Source organism: Mercenaria mercenaria, chromosome 8 (genome assembly GCF_021730395.1).
Source record: "Mercenaria mercenaria strain notata chromosome 8, MADL_Memer_1, whole genome shotgun sequence".
In the NCBI taxonomy this organism is placed as follows: Eukaryota; Metazoa; Mollusca; class Bivalvia; order Venerida; family Veneridae; genus Mercenaria; species Mercenaria mercenaria.
In genome coordinates this window covers 66,282,222-66,295,771 of record NC_069368.1, presented here as the reverse complement: position 1 = coordinate 66,295,771, position 13,550 = coordinate 66,282,222, and the positions used below count along the sequence as shown (strand labels likewise).

The window sequence follows — 13,550 nt, the reverse complement described above, 5'->3', positions numbered from 1 at the left end:
AACATTACTTATTAAAAATACTGTGTTATTAACAAAACCTGAAGAGCTGTCAGTAAATAAGTTCCAATTGCATCTTATTTGTTATTGAGCAAACACGCCTTGACAGGATCTAAACAAGTATAATTAAAAAACATATTTTGTTCCTGATTATCGTACTAAAGACTACAAAAAATGAAACCTCAAAATACACGAAAGAAAAGCATCTTGATCAATTTAGTAAGTTAGCATTACATTTCAATAGCAGCTTTCAGCAATTAAGTTATGGTGAATTAGTAGTTAGAAAAATAAGATTTCTCATTTGACACCTAGCCCTTGACCTAAACTGACCCCTGCTGACAAATTGAAAAAAAAAAACAAAAAAAAAAAACACAAATTTTGACAAAGCACTGTGTGTTTAGCCAACCCGTTGAAAAAAGTAGTTTAAATACGTATAATATAAATGAGTCAAAAACTAAAATATTATGTAAAAGAAATGAAATTTACTGATAGTATATATCCTCAATATGTTACAGCAAAAAAAAAATGGTAAACTTATATTAAGAGCTCAGTGTCATCCTGCGGCAATATAAAAACAAAGTTCGTGAAACCTATTGGAGGTGCAAAAAAAATGGCATTAATAAAGCAATGTTACCTTTATTACATAAGAAAGGTTTAACACTTCCAGGATATAACTATTTCGGTACGGGAAATCCTTTGGATAATGGACCTCCTTCTTAATGAACTAGACGCAGTATGTATGGACTATGACTTTTGCTACGGCAGTGGTGTAAAAAGGGTATTTGTGACAATCATATGCTTTCCAACTTAGATAACACCCAATAAAATATTTGGAGACAAAATTGCAAAAGAAAATAGTTGTAAAGCAAGCAATTAATGTGAAATACAAATTAGGGTTCGGAAGAAAATCGAAATAAAAAAATGGGAAAAGAGAGTAGAGCATTTGCTGAAAAAACAACCCCCACCTCCCCACGAAATAAACTGGAGTGACGAATTAGCAGAATAATAACATAAACCAATTAAACGAACATTTCCGAAACGAAGAGTGATATTAAATGATATTAATGATACTTGGTCTGCTTATTTAGTCGATATGCAAGCTTTATCAAAATATAATAAATGAGTGAAGTACTAATTAACTATGCTTGGGTTATTCCATTAAAGAATACAACTCGAGAATTTGTTACCGTAGCTTTTAATGAAATAGTTTCTGAAGGTAGAACACCTACAAATTTATGGGTAGATTATAGGAAATTCCTATAGTTTTTTATCCGCATCTTCCTGCGAAGCCGACACTTTCTGTGGAAAACTGAAGTGAAGTCAACATTTGTCATTTTTGTGGTTCTGCTTCCACGACGAATTTTAGTACAAAGACAGTGTTGGTAATTAATTGACTTAGTACTGAAAAGACAATATCGCCTTTCAGATTATTTAGTATTCAGTTATAGAAAGAATTAAGAATTTTTAAAACTTTTTTTGATTTCTTGCAGATATACATGTAATCAATTTGGTCAGGTTGGTGCCATTTTTCGTCCGAACAGGTATTGTATTCAAGCGGTCTTAACATAAAATTTAGCCTGCTGACCCAAATATTTTAAGCCATTTTTAAGCTCACAATACAATTATTAATACACAAGAAAAACAGGAAAAAAATATATGAAAGAGTTTTTATCAAAATTTAAAAATTTATTCTTCTTCTTCTTTTCATTGAAAAAAGTTCACAAAAGTGAATATGAAATAATATTATTTTTTTTTTATTTGTACCCATTATTGTAAGGATATAGTATTACAAATATGACTATGATATCAAATAAGTATATAATAAAATCTGTAATAAGAACAAAACTTATTGTGTTGTCTTGATGTATATTTTGGTCGGTATTTATAAAAAAAGCAGAAAATTATGAAAATGTTGAAAAATCGCTGGCAGTTTCAGCAATATTGGGTCTGTTCAAAACAATTTTTCACAAAAACAAGCCTGGTGACCCATTATTCTTATTTGTTCATTGTTTTCAGCACAAATTTTCCTATCATATATGTGAATTTGAAAACAAATATCTATGAAAGGAAAAAATATATAGGAATTCTCTTAAAGGAAAATAATTTCATGATAAAATGTTTGAATGTTTTTTGAATAAAAATAAGATTAATATGTATCATACTATTAATGAAGGAAATGCTGTAGTAATGGTAGTGAAGTTTGCCAAAATCCTGGTTTTGCAAAGATATCCTGGCGGCTGTTTATTAATGAAAAACTATGCATGTGAACTCTTTTTGTCAAATTTGTCCTGTACTGCACATGCAATAGGCATACAAGAAAACAATGTGTTTTTTTTTTTCATGTTATAATAGGAGAATTTTCTCCCGCATTGCACAAAATATACAGTTACTGATGTTATATGACCAAACGTGCATTAGATTGCAAAATACGTTTTCAAATTCCAGTTATAATAAAAATCTTTGAATGTGGACTTTGTAAATATGTCCAGGCATACAGGGATAACAATGCTTTGACGTTCCTTATAGTTCTACTAATGGCTCAACAGAAGTTTCTCCCACATATGACAAATTGCTATCAGATTAAAAATCGACCTTTTGCATTGAAAGCAATTTCACAGATGGGTAGAGAGAAACAGCTCCATAGTAGGAGAAGGACAAAATTTCAACATCATGTTAACATCATGTTGTTTATTATAACCTTTTGTTTTACAGATGCGTAATAAGTAAAAGGAGAAAACGCATCAGATGTAGTATAACATGATTTCAATGCGAGATCGGAATCATACGCAGACATTCGATGCTTCTGCCCATACACTAACTGCGGCCTCCGGACAGCTAGGCAACCAAAGAGTGTGTTCGCACACACACCTTCGTGCTTCCCTTTGGCGGAGAAAAAGCATCAAATCCCTGTCGATGAATTCTTGCAGCGTCGGACAAAGTAATTCCTCATACCGGTTTCACTGCCTCGCCAAATGTAGTGTCGGGTCACAACAACCAGCATTAAAGCTTTGCCCGTGCCGATCAGAAAAAGCCAAACAAAGGAGGAGAAAAATTATCAACGTTATGTAAGAACAAGGGTAAAATTCTAACCATCAAATTCCAACATCGTTGTGTTGCATCGAAAAGCATTCAGTTTCAAACCTCTGATTGTATCATAGCTCGGTGTATTTTCTTAACAAATTTGGTGCAGGTAAATCGTATACACTGAGCGCAGGGTGCGGTAACTAAAAGTGTGCAGGTATTTAATACCCGCACGCTAGTTACCGCACTGTTGGATAGGAAAGTATGCCAGCAGACAGCTAACAGCAGACAGCGACGTGCATTTTATTGATTTTCTGCGCTCGCATTGGTATATTTTACCTGAGCTTTACACATTTGTAAAGTAAGGATTTCAAGTACTCACTGAACTGCTGTATATGGCAAGTGGAACGCCTACTGAAGTACCATATATGGGCTATGATACAAAACAGAAAGAACATTAAAACTCTCGGGTAAACGATTTATAATCGGAGGCTACGCCCCCTCGTACAAATCGTTTACCCTCGAGTTTCAATGCTCTTTCTGTTACATAACTTCTTCTATCTTATAAAGTTTGAGAGAAGTTATCTCTTTATTCATGTGCTTGTAGAGTTATATCTTTATTTTCACATCCAGAAGATGTAAGGTATTAGAGGTTTTGAGGTTTCTGTGGCTGTGTTTTTAGTGCTTTGCGCTTCCGAGAGATCTACCCTTACCTATTATTTTCTGAACTGCTTGAATTTTGATGCAAAATCATGTGGTTGGATTACGCAAAGGGCTGGATGGCAAAGACAAAATGGTACATATGTGAAAAAATGATCAATCAGAAGTCAGAATTCTGTTGAAGTGTTGAAGTTTTGAATGTCTTTCTACCTTACGCAATGTTCAGTGTAAAATTTGAGTGAAATGTTGTTTTAAGTTTGACTAAAGTAGTTTTCTAAATATCCCATGCTACATTTGACAAAGACGCTTGCTTGATCTAATGCATCTACGATATGATAGACCAAACTTGTCTGCCAAGTACACTAGATAAGAAAAAGGCACAACCAGCATGAGTGAACTTGTTCATTCATACAGCTGAATACCTTTGTATCTTAGTATGGCAAACCAGTCGGTATAGCATTAAATACGGACAAATGGGTCATGATAAAGACTTATGATACAAACGAACCGACACTAAACCTTCATCTCGGAGTACTTTTCTGTGTTGACTATTATTATCATTTATAAATGAAGACAAACTCAACAAGCAAGACTGTGCCTCTTTTACGGGCATTGACTCTTGCATGGGCAAATATCAACATTCAAACAATACAGGCAAATATGAAATACATCGGAGTCTATTATTATCTATTATGGTAAAAGGTTTATCTCTTTCCTGTCAAAAAGCACACAGCGCTGCTAACAGTCTTTAGCATTCAGTCTCTATTTTGGCAGCCTGTAATAGAAAATGAATATCTATGCTACTGAAATGCATTTCAATTTCTTCAAAAGAAAGTGAATAGGATTTTAATATTTATGACAGTAATTCAAAGTAAAAATGTGTGTTGAAATTCAACATATCGGCAAAGTATTTATGGAATAAATACCTGATGTTTTTCCTCAAGAAATACGCTGTCACACTGCTGTAGGTTAGAAGAAATTGAACATCTTTGCAGATCACCACTTCACAACAATTCTTTGAAAAAAGTGTTCATATTTTAATGTTTTCTGCATCACACAAAATCAAATGTAGCAATGTTTCTACAGCCTTACAGAATGTATCAAGCTGAAATGGCATTGTATTTGTTGAAATTCAATATAATCTGCTCAGTATTGGTAAAAAGAATACTTGATTATATCTCCATAATACTGATGTAAAACGTCTGCCTCACACCACCTCAGTATGCTTCTAAAAATTGAAAACTCTGGCCAGTACACATCACATCAGGGCGCTCTGAAGAAAAAGAAGCAAAATTAATCATCAATCAGTGCGTTTTGATAATTCATTATGCCAAAGTGCTTATTCATTTTCACACACATAAAATGAGACAAAATCTGGTCTGGAAATATTTCCATTGTGTACAAGTAAACGTCGCAGAAAGCTTGGCTTGTTCAACCGTTCAAATAACAAGCAACAGCAATGGATGAAAGCATGCATTCGGTGACTCAAAAAAACTGAAATAAATCATATTCAATCGGTCAAAATGCTTATCTATTCTTTCAACCAACACATCATTGAAAATAAGGTATAGAAATTCCACCTTGCGGCATGCTAAAACCTATTTCAAACGCCATCAGTTCATCTAGCTTTGGCTGGCCCCATTTTTAATTTTGCTACAGCGTCAAGACAAAATCGATCTACCTTTGCATGCAGAATTCAGCTCATGTAATTGCCATCCGACTTTATCCTTGGTAGTTTTCAATGGCAGACATTTTTAGACGTATTTTCTCTATTTTCCTGTTCCCTCCATCTGCAAACACAATAATACGTTTTATTTTACAAAAATATTTTCGGGCTCTAGAAGGCATGTCTCCAGCTCTATGCTGAACATAGCTTGACCTCACCTGACTGAGGTCACCGCCAAGATTTTCGGGAAAGCAGTCTAAATTTTCAATCGGGTTTCCAGAAAAAGACGACATATGGTTCATGACAGGGCCACTTCAAATCAATGTATTGAATTGAAGTTGAAAATAGTCTCATTGAATTGCCATAGACATCTATCCTTGTATCAAATATTGTCAGCTTCATATCTTGTTGTAGCATTTCTATTTTAGACTGTCTCCCTTTCCCATGTTCTTATTATTGTCATGGAAGTCATAGCGCTGTCCATATCCTCTTCAAGTGTCATAAGTGTGCAATAAATTGAACGAACACCAATAGAAATACCCCCACCCCTGTGGTGTAACAGTAACTAAAGTTCACACTACTAAATATCAGCAACAACAACAACTACTGTTCACTATAATAACTACTGTTTAATATTGTACTAAGTTCTAAGATAATATTTACATCAATGTCTTTCTTCATAATTCTCTAACATAAAACTCTGTTATTTCAAATAAAATGTGAACTTTAACATTAGTACTTCATCGTTAATTGCCTCAGTTCTAATCTAACTAATTCATTTTGCGAGTATAGAACATACGCATCTAACCTAACTGAGTACCAGAATGATACTGAAGTTTTGTCTCAAAACTTCTGCTTATGAAAGAAATGATTCGTGACTTGAGTCATGTGGCGTGATCAAAAGACCGGGTGTTTATAATTACCCTGTCATTTATCCAGTTAGTCAGTTTTCAAAACAATTAGTAATTTTGAAACATGCATTGCTGGACAATGCATTAACTGGGCGATATAATGTAACCTGTCATTTAATGCACATGACTAATTTCTAGACCGTAAAGCTAAGTGTGAAAAGGAATGCGAAATATATTCTTAAAGTACATGACTTATTATCGACCGAAAAGATATCTGAAAAGAATGCCTAAGAAGTATTTGGTATAATGGATTCTTTGAAACCATTATAGCACACCCCTCCTATTTTATAGGGCGATTGTGGGATCTTTTTCCAGTTCATTTTTCCTCTTTTCTCGCACAAAAATGTCTTTTCAACAAAATAGGGAAAAGTGGAAACTTCACAGGTCGTTCAACACGACAAAAACGAAAATGTTGCAGGTTCGGTTTGATTGAGCCTGTTCCCTGTTCATGCCTACATTTGTAAACAAAATTACATTTCAATTCACATTTAATCTAAAACCAATTTTGGTATATTCTACAGTTTAGGCAGTGGCAAATTGTCATAATATTATAATATGTCATAAAAATCGTGTGCTGAAAAATAGAAAAAAACATTGGATGAAACACATAATAACTACTTCCAAACACATTAATACTATTTATTGATAATTATGAATGTAAATGATTTACATGTGTATTAAAGAGCAAAAAATATGAGACATTTACGTTAAACTTAACACGCAGATTCAGCAATCTCCTTGTTTACAAGAAATGAAAAGTATAATATCATAGACAATATTTATGTTGCATTATAGACAAATATAGTTATTTTTACTCATGGAAGGTTGTTGTCAGGTTATTAACGTTAAGCAATACTACCTTGGCGGCAAGTGCAATGCCTTGGTCTGTACTGTTCGCTATTCAGTTACAAAATTTTTAAAGAACGCCTGTTTGAATAATAAGTGTTACTTCGAAACTGAATGAGGGACCAGTCCGTTTTAAAAATTGAGCAGGATAAAGGATAACGTCTTTGTAGCAGAGTCTAGATTCACTTTATTATCTAAATTGGTGAAATAATTCAGTTATTATATTTTTATTTGTGTATTCTTATATATTCTTAAAGCAGTCGTATTAGTACTCCGTACTCTTTGCATAATGTCTGTACTCTGTGTTAAGTTATACTGTATTGTACTCCGTGTTAATATGATCATATGTCCAGTCGTGTGTCCACTCGTGCATATGAACTTGTTTTGTACGATGTGAAACGTTTTCATTTGTAAGTTAAGCTTTTGCACGAATAACATTTTTTGGCGCGAAATAACATCTACATAGCCCTCTATACATCATTCTTTAGAATCGGTTGCTAGTGAACGCAAGTTCCATAAGAACTACTTTTGTACTTTGGCAAAATGTCCTTAACTTTGGACACCTTGCTACCTTTATACTTTGGCAAAACGTCCTTACCTTTGGACACCTTGCTCTTTAGTATCTAAGTGCACATTTTCTAGACGTTTCTCGCAAGTTTTTCTGAATACAATAATAACTTATACAGGGAGGGGTGGATGTATTTTGCCTGTTGCTGCCTTTTAGGCGAGAAAAATGCTGTCTGCAGTTCAAAATGGCGTTATTTGTTTACTTTTTGACCTAACAAAGGACACCTTTTGCAGTTGTTAATGTGTTTATTATATACACATTTTCAAGCGATAACGCCCAGTTGGTGGCCATATAATTTATCTTTACTCGGCAGTTGGTCTTACATGCTTATCGTTGTTTGTTAAAAAGTTATTGAAGGTACAGTGCTAGTTTTTAGTGAACAGAAATTCGTAGACGTGCATGAAAATGTAATTTCTTTTACAAAACAAACTCTTTACGGGATGTTTATTGATAAATTTATATTCTGATTTAAGAATTTTATCTGCTACTTCTAAAACCTCCCATTGCAAAAATTTTTGTACAAGCAAAAATTTGTTGTTTAATGTTGTATAAACGACATTTTTGTTGTTTGATTGTTCTACCGAGAGGTCTTCTATAAGTTTTACGATCCAACATAAAAATTAGCAATTAGAAACATTTAAAAGTGATATAATATACTAAATGTAATGTGATTCTCACCGATACTAGTGAAAGCAACCAAAATATTATATGCATTTTTCTAGACTTTTCATACATTTTGAATCCCTCATATTGAAGATCAGTTAACTACTGTCGCCTGGGAAAGCAGCCATGTAAAGTGTTTTGATGACAGCAGTCTGCAGCCGTTGTATGTTATGCTTCTAGGTACCGTATTAAGGAATAAAAAAGACAATAACGTATTCCTTATTTCCATCTAACAAGTTTGATTTTGATCAAGAACATTGAATTTAGTTATGTCCCTTTTTATCTTCGATTGTTTTGTTTATATGTTTTATTTAAAGTGAAATATCTCTGTTACTGTGATAGATTTCAATTGAAACTTAAAATTGTTTAATGTTTTATAACGTTTTTACTGGCAAAGATCTAATTCAGAGTCAAGTATTGAAAAAGTCGGGCGTGCTGCCTTACGGACAGCTAAACAACATGACATAACTCTATCCTCCTTATTTGTTTAATCATCTTCCTGTATTTGATATATGTCCATATTCGTGTCGATTCGAGCTCATGATTGAAATTAAAAACCAAACTGGCACTTATGATCAGTTTCACGTAATTCAGGTTCAAGTAAAACTTTGCGACGAAAACGAACCATTTACACTCATGCTATATTTGCCAAAGACTCTTCCTTGATCTTATCATGATTCTCCGAGATGACAGACCAAACTTGTCTGCGAAGTACACTAGATAAGCAAAGGCACAACCAGCATGAATGAACTTGTTCATTCACACAGGTGAATACCCTAATATCTTATTATTATACTAATATAAAGTATAGACACCGTACCTGGCAAACCAGTCGGCATAGTATTAAATACGGAGAGACGGGTCATTATAAAGACGTATAGTACGGACAAAACAACACTTAATCTTTATCTCGGAGTACATTTCTGTAGTGACTCTTATTATCATTGATAAAGGAAGACAAACTAAACAAGCAAAACTGTGCCTCTTTTACGGGCATTGCCTCTTGTATGGGCAAATTATTTATAGAAACAATCCATGCAAATATGGAATACATCAGATTCTATTATTTTCAATGGTGAACAGATTATCTCAGATCTGTCAAAAAGCACAAAGCACTGTGAACACAGTCTTTAGCAATTTGTCTCTATTTTGGCAGCCTGTTATAGAAAATGAAAATTTTCTAAATGAAAGTAAATAGGCTTTGTATTTATGATAGTATTTCGATGTGAAGAAATTTGTTGAAATTCGAGATATCTGCAAAGTATTTGTGAAATAAATATCTGATTTTATCCTCAAGAAATATGCTTTCACACTGCTGTATGTTAGTAGAACTTGAACATCTTGGCAGATCACCACTTCACAACAATTCTCTGAAAAAATCAAATCAGTGTGCGTATTTTAATGTTTTTAATTTGTCAAGTTGAAATGGAATTGCATTTGATGGAATTCAATATATCTGCTTAGTATACTAGTATGTGAAATGAATACCTGATTTTATCTCCATAACAATGCTGTGGAAAGTCTGTCTCACAACACCAGTATTCTTGTAAAACTTGGAAACCTTGGCCTGTACAAATCACATAACAGTGCTCTGAATAAAGAAGCAAGACATCAAATTATCAGTGCTTTTTGATAATTCATTCTGTCTAAGTGCTTATTCATTTTCACGCACATAAAATGAGACAAAATCTGGTCTAGAAATATTTCCATTATCTATCAGTTAACATCTCAGAAAGCTTGGCTTGTTCATCAGTTCAAATGACAATCAACATTGATGGATGAAAACATGCATTTAGTTGCTTTAAAACACTAAACTAATTCAATCCGCCAAAATGCTTATCTATTCTTTCAGACAACAAATCATTGAGCATAAGGTTTGGAAATTCCACCTTGTGGCATGCCAAAACCTATTTCAAACGCCATCAATTTATCTAGCTTTGGCTGGCCGCCATTTTCAATTTTGTTACAGAGTCAAGACAAAATCGACCTACATTTGCATACAGATTTTAGCTCATGTAATTGCCATCCGACTCCATTCTCGGTAGGTTTAAATGGCAGACATTCTGAGATGTATTTTCACATTAAGATTTTCCTGTTCCCTCTATCTGCAAACATAACAATAAGGTTTTATTTCGCAGAAATAATTTCGCGCACTGGAAGCCATTTCTCACGCTCCTTGCTGAAAAGGGAAAGACAAATATCAAACAGGCAACGCCACGTATCAAAAAAAAAAACGCAACCTCTACAACACGAAACCTACAACACGTAGACGTGCACACACTCGCACGCACGCACACACACTCGCACGCACGCACACACGCACACACACATACGTGTTCATGGAGAAAAGTCACTACACCAACTTCTACCGGGAATATAACTACTGTCCCTTCCGATCAACGTAGACGTGTATAAATTCAACAATGCATTGAATAAGCATTAAATGTAATCATTGTGGGTGATTCGTCTCGAAAACGATCAATAGATTTTGATTTTTCACCTGAATATCACTACATGGTCACGTGATAAGTATATTATAAGCACACGAAAATCACTACCTGGACTTTAATAAGACACACACATGAAAATCACTATTTCTTGAGTTTCGAACAGGAAAATCATTACTTCTTGAACATGAAAAAGCTAGTTTGATTCCCCTTTTCACCCACCCGATCTGGAAATACTGATTTAAACATTTCCCGATCAGGAGAGAAACACCCAGTTTGAGGTACATTGGCGAATGGGCTCCGTGATGAATAACGAAAGCAAAGTTTTAAAACATTATTTCATCTGAGACAATCAAGCTCACGGTTGAAGCTTTCACCACTTTCTCGTTTGGGATAAAAAAATTCCCAAACAGGAAAGAATTGGCAATTTCTTTACTGTACCGGTTGACACGATAATACTTTCCTGATTTGGAAAATGATATCCTAAACAGGAAAGTTTTGATTTCAATCTGAATAGCTGTCAGTTATATATTCTGCAACACATTCACAGTTTTAGAAGTCTAGGTAAGTTTCTGTAAATGTACCGACTGTCAAAATTTCTTGCCAGTTAAATGTAATATGTATCAATTTTTTTTCCATCTCCAATTAGAATTACTACTTTAATAACATTAATTATTTTTTAACATAAAAATGACATTTATTATGTCTCTGAAAGTCAAACATTGTGCTAAAGAGATAAAACATTTTAAAATACCAAAACAGATCAAATAGACAAAGTAAATAACATTTACTAATGAAAATAAGCTTTCCATGTTAAAGGTTGGTAATCAAGTTGAATGGCTATCAAATAAGTTCTTGTACTTTTTGGTACGATACATTATTTGCGTATGATTTGAATACTAATTTTAAATATAAGTTTGTAGATGCTAAAATGAAGATTGCATTTCAAAACTTTTCTGGTCAGGAAATAGACCTTGTCAGTTCTTTCCTGCTTTTGGAAACTTTTTTATCCAGCACGGGAAAGTGCTGAAAGCGTTAACTTTGAGCTTGAACCTGTCAGGAATGATAATGTTTTAAAATTTTGCCCTCGGTAGAATTTGAGATAAATGTTTTAAGAATGGATTCAAGGAAATAGTATGTAAATCCAACATATTCTATTCATCCCGGAGCCCATTCGGCAAGGTACATAAAAGTGGTTGTTTTCTTTTCCAATCGGGATTTTTTTCAATCAATATTTCCCGATAAGGAAAGTGGAAAGGGAAATCATCTACTTTTCAGGACTGCATATTCTACCAGTTGATATCAGGAAACACGCTTACTGGACGTATATTATTTGGAAATTGTATTACAATATGGACCAAATGTATGCTTATTTCAGTAAAATATACCGATAGAAAGATTTGAAACTGGCTCAAAAGAATTACTGTACTGATTAAAATTTGGTATCCGGGGAAAGAAATTGGACTGATTGGTATCCGATGAAATGTATGTCAAGGATTGATTGGTTCCGGACATTTTTCTTTCATTTTACTAGTCCCTGTAGATCCCGTGCAGATCTGTGAAAAGTAACGTTACGAGCGTAAAATGAAGGATCCTGACAGAGAAAATGTCATTCTGTAAGTGTGCTAACTAACTTTTCCTCCAAAGCTAAAGGCTTTCTTATAAATGTTAAAAACAAGCCAGAATTAAGAACATGTTGCACATTGCTCAACTTTACCTAAATATAGTTCTGAGTGAAGTTTTTAACGCATCATTCACTGACAAAGATATTTCGAAATTTTTAAGTTCAATACATTGCCATATCTTTGTCAAAACATTGTTGTTTAAAGGCTATATCTAAAACAGATATAACGTACCACATAAAATGTACTATCACTTGAATGAAAACTCCACGACTTATTAAACCGGAATCAATGATCTGTGCAGGGATGGCTTATACGCCGTGTGTAACAGCACACTGTGGCCTCGGGAATTGCGAGGATCTTTTAAACCCCAGGTAAAGCCAAAAACTGAAATTGAAAGGTAAAATCCATGTCGTAAGTCCAAAACTATGATGTTAAAAACAAAATGCGTAGGTCCGGGCAAGGCCATGAGACTTAAAAAAAAACAAAACAAATACACTGCATTGTCCAAAAAATGTAGAATGCAGATCAGAGGCAACTTGAAAAAAAAAAAGACAGTTTGTTTCCAACAACAAAAAAAAATGGCATAGGTCCTGTGAGAGGCTAAGTGTGTTATTGGGTGGCTGAGGATATATGACGTCTTTGTTTCGCCACAGCGGCCAATGTCTTTACAAAATAACTTTTTGGCTATTTTGATACACACATATAACTACTGAAACGAATCCAAATTTCGTAAAAAATGACTAGTTTTATCATACCCAAAATCGGTTTCTACGGTATTCTATATACTTCTACGGTTGAGTAAAGAAAGTATTGGTCGGTTTCAAGGCTAATATTAAAAAGACAGTTACAAAACTTCTGAGTCGGATAATGAAGGGTAAAAGGTACCCTAGTTACAAAGGATAGGTGCATTCAAAAAATATTGATCTATTATGACCAAAAATCTTAGTATACGCTACTTAACATAAAGGAATATAGACAATATACAGACTGGTAACGCTAGGAACTGATGCCTTTGTATATTTCTTCTTTGGCGAAATCAGTCTAACATTTCTACCGGTTTTTAAGTGATTCAAGTCACTTTTCACTTTTTATTCACCGAAGATTCACTATACGTTGGGTATAAAAACCCTAAAGGCCACAAATTCT

General features: G+C 33.9%; 1 long non-coding RNA gene across 1 annotated transcript in view; it reads left to right on the top strand.

Moving 5' to 3' along the window:
* LOC128559080 (uncharacterized) overlaps positions 1 to 7,459 on the top strand; it is a 38,741-nt gene extending 31,282 nt beyond the window's left edge. Inside the window, exon 3 of the long non-coding RNA XR_008372131.1 lies at positions 2,710 to 7,459. This is a non-coding gene — a long non-coding RNA (uncharacterized LOC128559080). The remainder of the gene's footprint in view (positions 1 to 2,709) is intronic.
* The last annotated feature ends 6,091 nt before the right edge of the window (positions 7,460 to 13,550 follow it).